The sequence below is a fragment of the Parasteatoda tepidariorum genome, chromosome 2 (genome assembly GCF_982258835.1).
Source record: "Parasteatoda tepidariorum strain Cologne lab strain chromosome 2, Ptep-v5.0, whole genome shotgun sequence".
In the NCBI taxonomy this organism is placed as follows: Eukaryota; Metazoa; Arthropoda; class Arachnida; order Araneae; family Theridiidae; genus Parasteatoda; species Parasteatoda tepidariorum.
Window position 1 is genome coordinate 90,978,142 of NC_141756.1, and position 13,347 is coordinate 90,991,488.

The following is a 13,347-nucleotide window of genomic DNA, read 5'->3' on the forward strand; positions in this document are numbered from 1 at the left end:
ATTATAAAATAAAATACTACGTTTAATCAAAGCTAAAATTAGAAGAGACCGTTTTTTCAGATAGTTAAACAGTTTACTAAGTTTAGAATCCTTATTTATCAACTCTTTTTATTGATAATAAATAGAAAAAAAATAGTGCGTGGAGTCCCTCCGCGTTGAAGAAGTTAAACTTCGCAACCTGCGACGTAAATTGTAGAAGAATCAGCAGTCGTAGACGGATCACTAGTTCTATTCAACGACTCTTTTTCCTGCTCCGCTCACTTCCGTGCTCTGTAATCACGGTAATATTGTGCATTTTTCCCTCGTCGACCTCTTGAACCAGTGGAAGTGCTTGTGGAAGTGCCTCATCGTCTCGCCGTGGAAAATGTATTTGTATTAATAATGTATGTGAATGCGTCATGATGTAATTTCAGAAGAGAAAACCTAACAATCAATTGATATTCACAAGAGACGTACCTTGACATAACCTTAAATCCGTCGCATTGTTCGTGGGATTGTTTTCACTCATTTTTTACAATTGTTATCCACTAAGTTTGAAAATAAAAAATACTACCCTATTAAATTATATGTGTATCAAATCAAACTAAAATATTTATAGAAAAACAATACTTTTATGACTTTTAATATTTTTATGCTGGTGAGAACCAAAACAATATGGAAATGAATGAAGGGAAAACTGGATCCTACCACGTGATTTCCCGGTCAATAAAAATGTAGCGTTAAACGTTTAACGCAACCTTGCTGGAAGTCGCATAAGAAGTATAACTTCAATAAGTATAATCTATAAATAAGAAAAATACGTAATAAGCAGTTTTGATTGTGTGAATCAAAAATATGCTTCAAAAACACAAGTCATAGTATTAAAAGAATTCGTAAAAATTACAATTACCACAAAATTATTTTTACCACAATGATTCAAAATTTTTTGAAGCCATGCAAAATGATTAGATGATGAAAGAAAGTAAACTTTTATCAGAATTATTCTCTTATTTGCCCCCGGGATTGATTGTCTGAGTCAGAGATATGACGGGTACTTTAAAGTTTGGATAAGTGAAAACCTTATCATTTATTTTCTGAAACTATTTATGAAATCAGTTTATCATTAAGTGCTTTTTTATTTTTGGCAGGTACAGGTACTGCAATAGGAAAGGAAGTGGAAAGGTGACGAATTATGAATTTCGAGTTTCTAAAATATTTGCAGTTTCGAAACGTATAAGAAAAAAGTTTAAATTTTGTTATAAAAATAAATGTGTAAGAAGAAAAAAAAAGTTTCAAGCTATAATTACACGGAAAATGCATTTCAGGTTTGCTGATAACTTGTTTACGTCATGATAAATGAATTAAGATTTGTTTATGATAGAATCTGATAGTTTAAAGCATACTTTCTCTTTATTAAAATGATTGTTCGATATTATTATTATTTTTATTTTTGGGTAAACAATTTAATTTTTAAACTCTCCTATAACATCAATCAATTAGTCTTAGGTTTACCTAAGAAACAAAAAAATTTTCTCAAAAATTTGGCTTTGTTCGTCAACGTGCTCCCCTTCATTCATTCCAACGCTCCTCTAACTTTCCTTTCTCGATGAATGATTTGTCTTGCTCATTAAATAGACCACAGTTTTTACAATAACTTCTGCATTTTATCCAGCATCTTTTTGAGGTCTGCAAAGAACCAGTAATAACTAGGAGCCAGATCCTGAGAGTATGGGGGGTGGAGAATAATTCAAAGCGTAATTCACTCAGTTTAACCATCGTTTTCATCAACTTGTGATAAGGGGCAGTGTCTTGCTAAAACAGAACTGTTTTCTTTTCTTTCTTTTTTTTTATGTTTTGTATGTTAAGCTGTTTTTTCTTGATTGTTAAGCTGTTTTTTCTTAACCAGTCGATCCAATAATATCTTATAAAATTTGCTATTGATAGTGTTATTTTTTTCAAGATAGTCGATGAACAAAAATCCTTTCACGTTTGAAAATGAGGAAGGCATTACCTTGCCAACTGACTTTTGAGTTTTTGGTCGTTTTAGACGACTTTAACTGACTACTGTTTCTTCAATTAAAGATTTTTTTATTTTTTATTCAGAAGTTTAGAATGGGATCAATGTTTCATTTATTGTACCGATGAACGAAATCTTTTTTTCGTCTCTCTTTAACAGTTCGAAACAGCGTTCTAAGTCATCGACACGTTGTTCTTTTTAGTCCGGTGTGAGTAAACGCAGCACCCGTTTGGAAAGCAACTGACGTATGCTCAAATTTTCATGTAAAATTGCAAACACACTACTTTCTGTTATCCTCAACGCGTCAACATCTCAAGCAACTTCTCTTTACGGTCTTTCAAAACGATTTTGTGAACTTTTTTGATGGTTTCTGGAACAGCTGCTGATTTTGGACAACCAGAGTGTTCGCATCATCAGTGTCTTTACGACTGCTTCTTATTCAGCATACCAGTCAATAATAGCTGATTCACCTGTTGCAGAGTCTCCATAACACTTTTCAAGCCACTGTTTTGCTTTAACGGTATTCAATGATTAATCAAAACACGAAAATATTTTTTAGCCATTATTTAAAAAATTTCAAAACTAGGTCTCTAAAATCACTTGTAACCTCTAATCTAATCAGAATGTCACGAAATTTTGCAAATATCGTCTAAAAGTTGCTACTACCCAGAAATGATATAAATCTGTTAACACTGGTGGAATTTACGTCTCAAACCGGAGACTTATTGAGTGGTATGTTAAAGCAGAATTTAAAAACTCAAATGTAAATAGAGCAAAATACTTTATTTACGACGTATTAAGAAACGCGGGGAAGACTATTTAAACAATTTTAGTATTTCAATACGTTAGAAAGAATGTGATAATTGACGAAACGAAAAGAGAACCAAACAATTACTTTTCTATTATGCTCGAATAAGTAGATAACTTTCTCTCGTATTCAAATTCTTAAACCATGACTTTACTCTTCTTCTTCTTCATCAGCACTACAGCCTAGTCAATTTTTCTGGATCTAGATCTTCACGTCGATAACTTAAGAATGGTTAATGTGTTATATTTGCGATCAGTATCAGCAATTTTTAAATGTTCAAGGTGTTTAACTGGTGAAGGGGTACTTTTTTTGCTTTTTTTACTGAAGTGAGCACAAACTAAAAATGGTAATAAATTATAAAGGAAAATTTTGAAATTAAAAGGATTACTTGAGTATTTCTCCTACTCCTTCCTCGTCAGTAAAAATAAGCCAATCACAAGACACCTCCTTCGTTAATTACTTACCAAATATTTACACTGCCCCCTAATTAGAGGATATTTATAATTTTTATCAAGAATAAATTATTCTTTTTAGGTTACTTTCCTTGAAAACTTATTCGTGATATCGATTAAATCGATTTAAATTTGTAATTTTCATCAGTTACAATTTTGATGTTTCTGACAATTGTATAAGCCACCCATAACTGATATTTTAACTAAATAGTTTAGAACAGTAAGTATAATTTTAACTAAAGAGATTAAATATTTATGTTAATTTTATAATTTCTAATAATCATTATTATTTTCAAAAATTTCATTCAAAACAAGTAAATAAATAAATAAATAAAACAAAGAATAAAGGAAAAAAACATCGCATATTTGTAACAGGTTACTACAGGTTATATTTTGGCACCTATCTTATTTTTTATCACATAACTTGATTAGTCTACAATGGAAAGTTTGGAGGAAAATAATTAGCTTATCGAAACAATGGTTTAACTGAAACTTCAGAGTCTCCAGTGGCAATACTTTTTAATAACCCAATTTTATTAAAATGTTCTTAAACAGGCCCAAAAAATACCCATTTGTGTTGTTTTTTAAGTAAAAAAAAATCATTTTTTGTTTTACCAAACCTAGGACCAAAGTAAGATTGACGGTACCATTAAAAACAAAACAAAAAACTGAGTTTTATTATTTTTTTATTTTATAAATAATGGAAACTGCACATTTTATATACAGTTGATACATAATAATAACCTTTTACTATGCATAGCTCAAAATTAAATATATCAAGTTTTTGATATATTTCGATATATATTTCGAATATATTTCGAATATTGTCTTCGAATATATTTCGATGTTAGTATAGGTTAAAAAACGTTCAAAGGAGAAATTGAAGTTGTTGCGTTGAATGCTCTTAGAATTTTGTATTTATTTCAGCAAATAAATATTTTAACGAATTTATCCAGTTATACAACCAAGGAGTTTGTTTAAGGATTAAATCCCAGCCATAAAAGGATATGGCTTATTTTTTAAAATCATGATAATTGATTTAGAGATATTATTGAATTATATATAATAATTAACATTTACTGAAAAAATTAGAAAATGATAAGGGAAACTGAATCTTTTATTTTTGAAAATAAGAAACTTATTATCTATTTATCCAGTGATGCAACCAAGGAGTTTGTTTAAGAATTGAATCCCAGCCATAAAAGAATATGGCTTATTTTTTTAAATCATGATAATTAATTTTTAGATATCATTTAATTATGTATAATAATTAGCATTTACTGATAAAAATGAGAAAATGATGAGGGAAACTGAATTTCTTATTTTTGAAAATAAGAAATTCATTAATTTTTCAGTGATACAACCAAAGAGTTTGTTTAAGGATTGAATCCTAACCATAAAAGGTTTTGGCCTATTTTTCAAAATCATGATAATTAATTTATAGATATCATTTAATTATGTGTAATAATTAACATTTACTGATAAAATTAGAAAATGATGAGGGAAACTGAATTTTTCATTTCTGAAAATAAGAAATTAATTTTCTATTTATCCAGTGATACAACCAAGAAGTTTGTTTAAGGATTGAATCCCAGCCGTAAAAGGACATGGCTTATTTTTTGAAATCATGATAATTTATTTATGAATATTTCTTAGTTATATATAATAATTAACATTTACTGAAAAAAATTAGAAAATGACGAGGGAAACTGAATTTTTTATTTCTGAAAATAAGAAATTAATTTTCTATTTATCCAGTGATACAACCAAGAAGTTTGTTTAAGGATTGAATCCCAGCCGTAAAAGGACATGGCTTATTTTTTAAAATCATGATAATTTATTTATGAATATTTCTTAGTTATATATAATAATTAACATTTACTGAAAAAATTAGAAAATGATGAGGGAAACTGAATTTTTTATTTCTGAAAATAAGAAATTAATTTTCTATTTATCCAGTGATACAACCAAGAAGTTTGTTTAAGGATTGAATCCCAGCCGTAAAAGGACATGGCTTATTTTTTGAAATCATGATAATTTATTTATGAATATTTCTTAGTTATATATAATAATTAACATTTACTGAAAAAATTAGAAAATGACGAGGGAAACTGAATTTTTTATTTTTGAAAATTCCTTCCAGCTAAATTTTATGGCTTCATATCAGGCTTCTCAGTTAAATGGTCATTAATGTAATTTTTACGGTACGGTAATTTCATTAGATTATTAATTATGTTTAGATAATAACAATTAGTGAAAAATTAAGAAATATTTTGAAAGTAAATTTGTTTTTATTCTGAAAACTCTTCCGAGCAAAAGCAAAGTTTTATAATTTCCTATGCGGAATTAACAGTCAATTGACAAGATTATTATTAACATTATTTTCCCATTTATGAACTGTTTATTTTTTTTAGAATTTGAAAAATATTTTCGGAAGTGTAAGTGCTATATCTAAATTAAATGAGGAATGAATTCCTCATAATTTTTACTGGGTATATTATTGAACTGAAAATATATTAACTATCTTTAAAGAGAATTATCTTCTACATTCTGAAGATAAAAATTATCATTTTTAAGAATCGATATTTCAAACCATTACGCAATTGGTTTCGTTCACGAAAAGATATAATGTATGCGATGAATTTTCTAAGGTGCAGTGTATGAAAATTATGAGTTAATTGTCATACGCTATAATAATTTTCTAATTAATTATTTTCTAATTTGTTAATTAATCAATAATTTTCTATTTTTCTATAACTAGTAAATAAATTTTCACGTTCCTGAATTTTTTGATTTAGCATTTTATAAATTTCGGTATAAAATATGATATCATTCTTTGTTAAATTTTGCTTATAAATTAAATAATAATAATTTTTCAAAAACTGCCGAAGGTCATTGAGAAAAGTATGTCTGCAAGGTGCTGGGATTTTATTATAAGAGTTTCATTCTACGAAAAAAGCATTAAAAATATTAATTATAGCTATTAGTGTTACAACCAAACAATATTTTTAAAATTCACTACTTAGTTCTACAAGGAGAAACAAATTCTGATAAAATTTATGTAATAATATTTGTGGTTAAGGAAAAAGAAAAAGAAATATTTTTTGTAATAACAACTAAAATTTACGGTATTTAAACCATTCATTAAATACACAAGTGGGCGACCTTTGTGCTAAAAATTTTATTGTACTCTTTAACGTTGTTTTTTGTTTACGTTACGTTTTGTTATGTGACGTATATTTTTTGTGCTCTTTAACGTTGTTTACTTTAGTTTCCATTCATTAAATAGTTTTTTCAATTCATATAGTAACGTTTTACCAGAAATTCTGGTTTTCAAAATTATAGTTTTTATTACCATATGTTTAGTAAAAAATACAAAAAAGTAAATTTATCCTAATAAGTGGTTATTATGACATGCCCTAAGGTATCATGATAAAGTTACAAAATTTTATCGCATTTGGCAAATTATATCAGATATTATAAAATCCCATTTTATTGTTAATTTTATCAAATCATTACTAAAGCACTTTGGTAAAAATTGCCGAGATTTTTGGTGTTCGTATAGAGTCTGAAAAAAAGGAAAATTATACATGTTCTGGCAGTTTTGACCAATTTTTTTCTCAGTCAACCATGTTTTTTCATATAGGTGATTTTCATACATAAACCACTTTTGTGACTTGAAACACTTTAATGGTTTAAGAAAACAATTCAGATGTATTTTGAAAAAGTACTTTTAAAGTAAAACTGTTGCAGACACTTAAAGTTTATGATTAACGTTGAGAAATGTTCTATTAAAAAATTTAAATATCGTAAGGCTTTTTGAAATTTAAATACTCAGTAAGTAAAAAAACACTAAACATGGTTTAAATGCTTTAAATACATTTATCTCACGTTGAAAAGCGTAATAAGGATGATTCGAGCTTTTTCTTTTTTGTGTACGTCTTTGCATAAAATATACCATTTTTTCTCAGAGGACTTATCGCATTATTTTCTTAAATATCCCTTTTACTCGATTTAAATAGGCATACAGCATTTTCAGTATTTAAGATTTAATCTAATTAATATTTAAATCTTAATTCCTTCTTTGGAGTGTGTTGTTTTTCGATAAAGATTAAAAGCTATAAAACAGCGGTAACTTTTATTGGAGAAGCAATTGCGACTACCAAAAGTAAACTTTATAAAAGAAATTTTAGAATGAGTCAAAGTGTGTAAAATAAGCACAAATTTCACAATAGATTAAATTCCACCATTCTGACATCACTTTCAGCTTATACACCGCAACCGGAAGAAAACTTATTGTAAGAGGATATGACGCACCTTATCGAAAATCACTATAGATATTTGATTATCGGGGGAAAATATTTTCACCATTTTGTTCATGATATGAAATTTATCTTTAGAGGTCTTTCTTCAAGAAAAAGAACTGCCCTAATTTGAGTACCTTGGTAGGTTTTTTTTTGAAGCTCTTTCACCAAAAAAAAAGAAAAAAAAATGGCAGAAGTTTGAGTACTTTAAAATATTTTTAAGCTTTTCCGTAAAGAAAAATTTAAAAAAAAAGCCTCAGTTTAAGTACCTTAACAGTGTTTATTCTGACTTTCCTGTAAAGAAAGAAATAGATAAATAAATAAAATAAAATTAAAATAAAAGAGCCATTGTTGGAGTACCCTAACAATGTCTCTCGAAATTTTTTGGTCAAGAAAATTTTTTAAAAAAATCATCAGTTTAATCAGCAGTACCTTAAAAATACTTTCTGAGCTCTTCTGTAAAGAAAAAGAAAAAGCCACAGTTTGTGTACCTTAACAGTATTTTTCGAAGTTCTTTTAACAACAGTAATAAAAAAGCCACAGTTTGAGTCCTTTAACAGTGTTCTTTCATGGCTTTCTCGCCTATAAATAAATAAATAAAATAAAAGAGCCATAGTTTGAGTATCTTAACAGTGTTTTCTGTGGCTTTCTCCCAGAAAGATAAATAAATGAAATAAAATAGCCATAATTTGAATTGATTGACAGTATTTTTCGAATCTCTTTCACCAAGAATAATTAAAAACCCTCAGTTTGAATAGCGTTTTTCGAAGCTTCTTCGCTAAGGAAAGTAAAAAAGCCTCAGTTTAGTTGCTTTACACTTGAGGTAAAATTATAATTTTAAATTATGTACACCATCTTGGAGTAAAGAATTATCTGAGATTTAGAATGGACAAATAACTTAAATATTTAATAAGTAACCAAATTTTTGAAAAATCCCCAATTTGGTGAGTTTGCTTTTTCACCTGATTTTTCAAAACAACAAAACCAATGAATAATTCTCATTTTCGCAAATTTTTATAAGCCCAAATAGTGCAGCGTTGGACTAACTTCCAAAATATTAAAGTTTTAAATTACAAACGCTTTTTGTTTTGACGAAATTCAGGCTTCTTTTCATACTGACGTTTTGCGCTCTATTCAGAATTAACATAGGGGCCTATAAGAAAAGGGCTTTTCAGAATTAACATATATGACTAAAGCTAGTTAAACTTGACTTATCAAACATGAATACCTTTTGCAATGTCACAACAGTTATGAAAATATATTATAAGAAAAAAAAGCGTTATTTCTCATAACAGAACCTTCAAAAAGGAGTCTCTTTTTAGATGTTCAAAACAGTGGCTAAACTAGATCAGTATTCCACTATCATTCAATCAATTTCTGTTTGCACTATACCTATTGAAGAATTCGTATTCATATCCCTCAAGAAAAGTATTCTTATTGGTTGCATCTATAACTGATTGATCCGTGATGGATTTCCAGTGGATAGGAAAGTGAAATAACATCAGCTTAGACATCTCTATACGAAATACTTATTGCGTTTAAGCTGCGCATATTAAATTATGTATATTTCAAAACAGACTGATTGCTTAAATATATTTAATGAATCAATAATTAGGTATAATATTTCTTTCAAAATGAAAATTAGAAGTGAATGATTCTCAAATTTTTTCCTTCTTATTTTTATGAGCTTAAATAGGCAATGCTTGTGTATTTTTGAAATTATTGAATAGCAGACAAAAAACGTTTTTTCCCCCATTTAAGTAACTCTACGCCACACTGTGCTTTTTCGAAATTTAGATTCCTCCCAATACTTATAAAAACAGCATATTATTTCTCATGAATCACTATTTCACATGACGACAGAGCTTTGAAAGAAAAGCTCAGCGAGCTAATGATTTTCTAATGTTGGATTATAGCAAAACTATGTATATTTACGGAAATTATTCTCTGCCAAACGGAAGAGCTCTTCTCACTAGTCGGCTAGAACATTGTTGGTGATTATGTGCGCGTTTTAATTATTTCAATAAGGATCTTGGATCAAACGTTTAGAACAGATTTCATCTCAGTTGGGCAATAAAAACAGCATAAGAGAGCTCCTCCTTGAAGTATTCCTATCACCAATTGGGAAAAAACACAATTTTTTCTGCAAACAGAAGACCTGTAGTGTTTCATTTTCAACAGACTTTTTGATTTACTACAAGAAATAAAAAAGACAAAAATTTATGAACTTAATTAAGGTAATACTGAGTTTCAAAATTTCAATCGCTTTTATGATATACTAGGAGGCATTTCTCCTTGTTCGCTTCTCTTAGCAACCCAGTGATTACTTTGCATTCATCATTGTTTCACAAAAAAGGTCGATATTTTTCACAAAAAACAAAGATATTTTTGATACATAAATATAAACTCTTAAACAAAAAGCCTTTTATCTTATACTTTTAATTCCAATTTTAATGTAATGTCTCATTTTTTTGTAACTTTGCATTCAATTATAAAAGCAAACTTGTCTTCTGTGACAACATTTGAAAAGTTAAAGAGAATCTCTCCATTAGATTAAAAAAGTAGAAACCATTAGAATTTACTTCCCCCCCCCCCTTCACTAACGATCAGTCTTTTAGCTTTCTATTTAATTACAATTGAGAAAATTTTTCGCCAATAGAGTGGTTTTATGCAACAAAAGTTTTCATTTATCGTATCACAAATGTCTATTGTATTAAAAAAAAAGTTTAGAGGAACTCTTGAATGCAACTACTTTCTATTCTCACAAATATAGTACTTAAAACTTCTAGTTAACTTACTCAACCTGATACTTAACTTTTTTAACCTGGTACTGGTGTATCATTTTTTCATTACGAAAATAGAGTTGTATCCCCATTATTTTTTAAAAGTTGAAAGTTTTGGAAAATACCGACTCTGGTACCTTGGCAATTTTTCATGGCAATCCCTCCTTTTTTTTCACTTTCAAAGCATCGCTTCTGTTTAGGTATTTTGGCTGGAGTAGTTTATTTTCTATAATATGACTCTGGTTGGTATAATGAAGAAAAAAAAAGAGAAATGAAAAAATTCATTTTTTTTCTTGTCTTTCCTAAATCAATAATTTTTTATTTATTTATTTATTTTATTTATTGTTTTAGTGAGAGAGATATAATAGAATACAACTGATAACAAGTTAAAATTATTCTATACCAAGGAAAACATAAGCATAGTTTGTTTCAAAAGACGACAGCAAATAAAAACATAACTCGTACACATTCATTGTCACTAATACAAAACATAGCAGAAGTTTAAAAATTTTAGAACGATTCTTTCAAATTTACAAATGTCAAACTTAGAAATAAATGACAGGGTAATTGTTATAGGTAAAAACGTGTCAGGCACAATTGCTTTTAAAGGTAAAACAGAATTTTCAAACGGTCTCTGGTTTGGCATTATCTTAGACGAGCCGAAGGGAAGAAACAACGGAAGTTACGGAGGCGTTCGCTATTTCAAGTGTGCTCAGAAATATGGTATTTTTATGCGTGTGAATCAGATTAAAAAGTTATCAGAAAAAACTGGTATCAATGAAAATAAACATCGTGCAACAACGTACACCAAATCTTTACAAAAAAAGTCAGCTAGAAATGATTACTACTACGATTCTGATTGTTCATCGAATAATGACGGCGTTGTTGACAACAGCTCAGAATCAGAAAAATCTGAACTATCATTGGATTATGCAGCAAAAAACATCGCCAAATGCATGCCTTTTGCTAAAAGAGATATGGAATCAAATGATGATATCACCTCAAATGAAATGGCGCCTTGTGTTGGCGTAAATCAAATTGGCGATGAAAATGAAATTGACGAAGGTAAAGAAACCGAGTATAGTAATGAAACACCAAGTTCTGCAGATGCTGAAGACTTTACAATGTTACTTGACAAAGCAATTGAAGAGAGGCGCATTTCTGACATTAAAGAGTTAATTAAAAGAGAAGAGGTTAAATTGGTGGAAACCGAGGAATATATCAAAAATTTCAAAAAGAAGTTTTCTCTTGAATAGAATTTGTTAACAAATGTTTTTAAAAAAATCCTGCCTCTAATATGTTGATTACAAGTTCATGAACTCTCTTGTTTTTAAATCAATTTAAAGCGAATCAATTTTAATTTCTCAGATTCAAAGGGATTTAAATGCCACATATCACCTTGATTAAATTTATCAAAAAGTTGTAATGAAACAATTATTTTCGTCTTTGGAAGGTTAAATAAATTTGAGAACCTCCTTTAAAAGCTTTAAGTAAATAGTTTCCCCAATGGGAATACATTTTAAGATTCTTTTCCGTCAGCTGGTTGTTAGAGCATTTCATCTAGGTGGACTATTGGGAACATTCCCGTATCGGATTCTTATTCCATTTTTTTCTTAACTATTAAAATATTCTCCTTACAGTGGTGATTTTTTTTCTTCTCATTGTCTGTTAGTTTCAAAACTTGAAGAACATATTGGCGCAGGATCCGATATGAATGTTTGCTCTGTGCCCAGCTAATGAAAAGGTATACATTTTTAGCGATCAAAATTTTAACTAGTATAAATTCGCTCACTTACATATTTTTTGAAAATTCAAACTTGTGATCAGTCGAGAAAAATGGTTTCCTTTTTTTTTTCTTCAATGTAGCAAAAAAAAAAAAAAAAAAAAGAAAAAAAAAAAGATTAAAACATTTGAAACAATACCTCAGTTGGGTATCATTGATAACAATGTTTAAGTTACGTATCTTCTGACTTCCTCCTTCTTAGTAAATTGACCAAAGCTCAGCACGGGGGAGGGGGTCTACTTCAGATATCTATTTTGGACATAATCCACAACTTTTTAAAACAATATCCAGACTTCCCTTAGTTGGTTCAACACTCGATTGCTTAGAAATTAGTCATATACTCTCTATTAAAAAATTTTAAAATGTTCTCAGTTGCCGTTCAGAAAACGTTAGTAGGACAAGCTTCTCCGAAACTATTAAAAACGACAATAATTTATTTGCTTAAAAAATTGCACCGGAATTTTGTATTATTTGTTTTTATAGCATTAGCAACAAAACAAAAACTAATTGTATATATGGTTATTAATTACGGGTTATTAATTAATTATCTTTTTTTCTATCATTAAATTTATAAAGTGCTTGGATTCCTGCTTGGGGTACAAAGAATTTTTTTAAGTTAGACAAAATATTTGTTTATTTGGTAAATATATACAAATGTGAGCACCAAATAATCTAATGTTTGATAAAGTAAAGGAAGGTATGAAATGGTAAAACTCATAATAGGAAAAATAAATTTTACTGCTTCGAAAAAAAATTAGTTCTCATTATGAAAAACGACATTGAAAAATAAGCCGTTCATAGAGAATGAATAAATTTGTCAGATATTAGACTAAAAATTCTTTATTTCATGCAATAATAAATTAAACTCATTAAGGAAAATTAAATCAATCATATTTTTCTGACAAAAAATTTAATATTAAATTTAAAAGCTTTTTGTATGAATCAAATTCATTAGATATAAGAATTTTTTTTTTTTTCATGGAATGAAAGAAATCATAAAACTCATTAAGGGATAATGAATAAATAAATTTTTCCCAATAAAAATGACATTACTAAATTTTAACACTTTCTATAAGAATTAACAAACTTGTTGGTTAGTTTATTTATAATCATAAAAATAAAGTTTGATGCTGAGTCGCATCGACAAAGAGAACAATATAAATTTTATGCGGATATTTCTTTCCTTTAATTAATTAATATCATAGAAATTTGAGGAAAAGA